The following is a 6,273-nucleotide window of genomic DNA, read 5'->3' as shown; positions in this document are numbered from 1 at the left end:
CAAGGCCCTTCCACTCTCATCTGGACTTCTGTGTTAGTTCCCAACTGACCTTACTGCTTTTAGGCTTGCCTTATTCCTACATTTATCTATACCCTACATGCTTTCCAATGGCTCTACATCATACTTAAAATCCAAATTCCCTACTTGGTCTGGTTCTCCTCCATCTCAGACTTCATCACATACATTTTCCCCCAGGCAATGATACCCTAGCCTTATTGACTTAAGGAAGTAAAAAGAACAAAGCTGGAGGCATCACGCTATCTGACTTCAAACTATACTACAAGGCTACAGAAACCAAAACAGCATGATACTGGTACCAAAACAGAGATATAGACCAATGGAACAGAACAGAGGCCTCAGAAATAATGCGACACATCTACAACCATCTGATCTTTGACAAACCTGACAAAAACAAGAAATGGGGAAGGATTCCCTATTTAATAAATGGTGCTGGGAAAATTGGCTAGCCATATGTAGAAAGCTGAAACTGAATCCCTTCCTTACACTTTATACAAAAATTAATTCAAGATGGATTAAAGACTTAAATGTTAGGCCTAAAACCATTAAAATACTAGAAGAAAACCTAGGCAATACCATTCAGGACACAGGCAAGGGCAAGGACTTCATGACTAAAACACCAAAAGCAACAGCAACAAAAGCCAAAATTGACAAATGGCATCTAATTAAACTAAAAAGCTTCTGCACAGCAAAAGAAACTACCATCACAGTGAACAGGCAACCTACCGAATGGGAGAAAACTTTTGCAATCTATTCATCTGACAAAGGGCTAATATGCAGAATCTACAAAGAACTTAAACAAATTTACAAGAAAAAAATCAAACAACCCCATCAAAAAGTGGGCAAAGGATATGAAGAGGCACTTTTCCAAAGAAGACATTTATGTAGCCAACAGACACATGAAAAAATGCTCATCATCACTGGCCATCAGAGAAATGCAAATCAAAACCACAATGAGATATGGTCTCACACCAGTTAGAATGATGATCATTAAAAAGTCGGGAAACAACAGGTGCTGGAGAGGATGTGGAGAAATAGGAACGCTTTTACACTGTTGGTGGGAATGTAAACTAGTTCAACCATTGTGGAAAACAGTGTGGCGAATCCTCAAGGGTCTAGATCTAGAACTACCATTTGACCTGGCAATCCCATTGCTGGGTATATATCCAAAGGATTATAAATCATGCTACTATAAAGATGCATGAACATGTATGTTTATTGCAGCACTATTCACAATAGCAAAGACTTGGAACCAACCCAAATATCCATCAATGACAGACTGGGATAAGAAAATGTGGCACATATACACCATGGAATGCTATGCAACCATAAAAAAGATGCGTTCATGTCCTTTGAAGGGACATGGATAAAGCTGGAAACTATCATTCTGAGCAAACTATCGCAAGGACAGAAAAGCAAACACTGCATGTTCTCACTCATAGGCAGGAACTGAACAATGAGAACACTTGGACACAGGGCAGGGAACATCACACACTGGGGCCTGTCGTGAGGTGGGGTAATGGGGAAGGGATAGCTTGAGGAGAAATACCTAATGTAAATGATGAGTTAATGGGTGCAGCACACCAACACAGCACATGTATATATATATAACAAACCTGCACATTGTGCATTTGTACCCTAGGACTTAAAGTATAATAAAAAAAAAAAAATCAAACATGTTAAGTTTGTTCCTACCCTGTGACTGTTGCACTAGTTCCTTATTATGCCTGAAATGCTCCTCCCAGTCCTTGATCTTGCTGTTAGGTCCTTATCATTCAGAACTTAATGTAAATGTCATACTCATAGAGGCCTTATCTCACTATCCGATTTAGAGTAGCTAGGCTCTCTCTCACTTTCATATTCCTCTGTTTATTTAAAAAACATTTTTATTCACAGCATTAACTATGATAAAATATTATTCTTATTTATTTGTCTATATCTTGTCAGTCTCCCTCAATAAAATATAAAGTCCATGAGTATAAAGATTATAGCTGTCTTGTTCCCTATCTGCAGTGCTAAAACAGGGCCAAGCACATAGTAGATAGTCAAAAATATTATTGAATGGATTAATTTCTTTGAAGAAAATATATTTGATATTAGGTTTCATTTGCTTTTCAAAGTAAGGTATTGCATCTTACACATCTTCAAAACCCTCAGATGCTCAATGCATTGCTTTTCACAGAGCACTCAAAGTGTGAGCTCATGTATGTATTATTGCAAAGTTTGTGTTTTCATGAAAATACTACATTATATTCTATACTCTGAATATTCAGGTCTCTCTGTCTCTCTCTTTCTCTGTCTCTTCATCTCTCTCATTCCCTTATCCAAGTGTTAACAGTATTTTTATCTAGGCATTGAAATTATAGTAGATTTTTCTTTATTTTTGGGAGAGGGCTGAATTTCTGTGGAGCAGAACATTTCTTCTTTGTTATGCCGGGATCAGAGAGAGTCCATCAACTGAAACAGTAATTTAAGGTAGAGTCATAAAAATGTTACATAATTGCTGCTTTACTTCACGTCATGAGTTCCCTTATTAGCATAAACTAAGATGTGGTCTGAAGGGCCCACCATGATGACAAATAAATTCTTACTACTTAGGAAATTCCAAAAGTTTAAGAGATTACCTCCCAGGAGTCAGGAATAGTTTGGAACTCTCTTTGGGCAAGGCCAAATCCATTATTACACAAGTCATAATTATAGTAACATGAACATCTGAAACAAGTAACTCTGGTGACAGACACAATGGTCCTATTGCAATCCTAAAGTTCAGTTCTTGAGGACTAGAAATTCATATGCATCATAGGAAATGAATAATAGAGGGAAAATTCACTTGGTCAGTATGCTTTCAAGGAACTTGTTAGTATACTTCATGTTATTTGAGGAAATGAACATGATGAAGTCATGAGGATTTTCTGTTGATATTTTGAACTCTTAAAAATAATTATGGATTCCTTGACTTAAAAACTTACAATTAAATACAATTATTAAAATAGTTAAAAGGTAATTTTTAAAAGTTTGATATTGTTTGAATGTTTGTTTCTCCATAAAATTCATATGTTGAAGTCTTAATCTCTAAGATGATAATATTAAGAGGTGGAACTCTTGATACATGATTAAATTATACAGATGGAGCCCTCATGAATGGAATTAGTACCCTTATAAAAGAGACCCAAAGCTCATTGGTCCCTTTTACCACGTGAGAACACAGCTGGAAAGCACCTTCCATGAACCAGAAAGTGTGCCCGCAGCAGACACTAAATCTGCCAGCACCTTGATGTTGGACTTCTCTGCCTCCAGAACTGTGGGAAATTTCTGTTGTTTATAAGCTGCCCAGTTTGTGGTATATGTTTTAGCAGCCCAAATGGACTAAGACAAATAAGTATTAGTAAACAGGATTAAATATTTATGATTTTACCTGAAAAGACTTTATTTTTAATTATATTACAAAGTATCTATTAAAAATCATTATTTATTGTTATCTTACCTTCCAAATATCAAAATGTATACTGTTGGAGGTGGAAAGATCTTCAGAGTTCCTACTTCAGGCTCTCATTTTTTATATGAGGAAACTGTAAGATGTTAAATAACTTGTTCAGTGTCAAACAATTTCTGGCGAAGCCCTCACTGCATTCACGGTTCCTGAGTTCAGTCCAGAGTTCTTTATGTAGAACCAAAAAGGCAAAATGTATGACAATTGCTTATGTTCTAATTGAGAGACAGCATGACACAGGAGAAAGAGCTTCATTTTGGAATCCAGTCTACAATTATATATATATTTTAATTATTAAACGTTAGGTACTTTCAGACTTTCTACATTTCTGTTTGAACTAGAATATGAGTAAGGTAACTTATCATTTCAAATAAGGTAACTTATTTCAAATCTGAGCCCTTCTGATTTCTAAATCCAACCATCTGAGTTCATGCTTTGCAGTTCATTGCTTCTTTAACTCTCCCATGGAGACCATTATTGCATCATTCAAAGGGCTGAAATGAAAGATTTCTATTTTCCTGGAGTGTTTTAAAAGTCACTGAGAAAATTCATTGAGGCTTAAAACTTTTCAGGCATGCTCAAATACCGAGGCAGGTTTCTTGTATGAAATATAAAATATATTGAGGTAAAAATATGGACAAGAGGCTAAAAAGGAAGAGAACATGATTGTAACAACTTCTTAAATAGGAGTAATGTGAAATAATTATGTTTTAGTTTGCAAACGTGCACTTTAAAATTTTGTCTGAATGCTAAGCTTTCAGTTAAATGTATTTTTAAGTCATTTACAAGTCATTTCATTATTTTAAGATCTCACTTGTGGCACACTTCTGTATTTGCCAAGTTACGAACTTTGTAGCAAAACATCTACTACATATTTCTCTCTTTCCGTTCCTATCTTATTTGTGTAATGGATTTATGATGTTAAAAGGCAACTGAGAATTATGTGCAGTAACTGTAGCACAAAATTCTAAAGATATTATCTGCAACAAATTTATATCATGTGAAATATAAAATCATTTAATTTAAAGACATAAGAAGAGTTCACTTGAATGCATAAACATTTGTTTTTCTGTGTGTGCTGGGCACTCTGCTACGAACTAATATAGAAGTTAATAAGACATAGCTGCTGACTCTTCAAATTTCTCAAACTAGTGCTGGAAAATTGTATCTGTCCATTTGCTATGGGCAGTTTCTTCACTTTTACCTAGACACACATGATGATTAGGGGACTTCCAATCTTAATTGGTGCAAACAATTAAGATTGGAAGGGAAAGGGAAAAGCAAAGGTACTTTTTCAATTTATTTAATACATGTGGTTGAGAGTTACTCATAGCCAATACTGCTGTGTGTCATGCGATGCTTTCTCTTCAAATATTTCACTCTGGCAGAAAAGACTGTTTATTTTTAAGAACCCAAAAGGAGAAACTAGTTGATGTGATAACATACTACCAAAGGAGAAACTAGTTGATGTGATAACATACTACCAAAGTATGGTATTTTGAGTCTCTAATTAACATTGCTTTAAGTTGCCCAAGAGGATGTTTTGGGAGTTAGGCAGACCCCTGAGTAGTGCTCCTAAGAACACATACTACTCAGATCACAGAACTAAAATTTAAGAGAAGGTTTAAACCATGCTCTTTTCCTGATAGAATTTTATTGAAACCAGATACATGAAAAACTGTTACCTCTTTGGTTATTTGAAAAAAAGTAATAAGGATGGAAAAAGGCATAAGTCAGGTACTCTACACTTTGATCGAAAGACCACAGACAGTCTGAGATGTGCAATATGACTTCATACCACAAAGATAGAGGCATAATTGGAGCGGCTAAGCTTTTCAAAGGCCGTGATCAAAGGAAAGCTAGAGCACATGGGAAGAAGAGTGCCAGATCAAGCACTACTAGATTTCCAGAAGACTCAGTTATGCTGCTGGAACACAGAATTGCCAGGCTTAGGACAAGGGTCCTTGGGTTGCATACAAAAAGAAAAACAAATAGCAATAATTATAACCTTACATGAAAGAAAGGCAAGAGAAAAACAATGTCATTTTAGCAGTTAAAAAAATGGGACAGAATTTGAGGCAGTGGCTACATCCTCTGGGAAAAATGTTATGAAGTCATATAAATGTGTTGCAATTGAATAATGACAGCAGGAAAGTGGGATTACATTTATAATTACAAAAATTATGTTTTATATACAGGTCTAGTCAATTGTATGATAATACTCTAATTCACTCAAGACAATAATACACAGTCAATTTTAAAATACATTTGGGAGATAAAAAGCAATTCTGTAGAGTTTGAAATTATAAAGGAGGTAATTGTGAACAATTTTCAAGTGTTTAGCAATTAGAAAAGCTATATTTGAGATAAATAATTGAGCACAAAAGTTAGGTTACATTATGAAATTTGTGAATTTTATATTGTTTAAAACATACATGAGAGACAAGGGTTCTACAAGAAATGTTAAACATATTGTTAAAATCCTAGTATAATTGAGTAAAACGGAGGTTCATCAGTTATTGTTTAAGAACTATTAAAAAGAGAAAGATGAGAGATTTTCTTTTTACTTTTTAAAATAGTAGAAACTGATTTGCTTTAAGGAGAAGAAAAATGATGATTCTGTAAAGGCAACTTTAAAAATAATTTCAACTTAATGCTTAGCTACAAGACATATGGTTACCATGAACGTTCTCTATACTAAGAACGTGTACTTTTTTTCTCTACTGTGTTTAACACTGCTTTGTTGGAAATATACAACAATGCAT

The 6,273-nt window shown here is 34.8% G+C and overlaps 1 long non-coding RNA gene across 1 annotated transcript; it reads right to left on the bottom strand.

Annotated features, from left to right (window-relative positions):
* Window positions 1-2,378: 2,378 nt before the first annotated feature.
* LOC103884345 lies at window positions 2,379-5,923 on the bottom strand. The gene is made up of 2 exons (XR_646902.4): window positions 3,503-5,923; window positions 2,379-2,475 (listed from the first exon to the last, which is right to left on the bottom strand). It is a non-coding gene; the product is annotated as an uncharacterized LOC103884345 (long non-coding RNA).
* Between the last annotated feature and the right edge of the window lie 350 nt (window positions 5,924-6,273).

Source organism: Papio anubis, chromosome 3 (assembly GCF_008728515.1).
Source record: "Papio anubis isolate 15944 chromosome 3, Panubis1.0, whole genome shotgun sequence".
In the NCBI taxonomy this organism is placed as follows: domain Eukaryota; kingdom Metazoa; phylum Chordata; class Mammalia; order Primates; family Cercopithecidae; genus Papio; species Papio anubis.
This window is presented reverse-complemented; position numbering and strand designations above follow the sequence as displayed.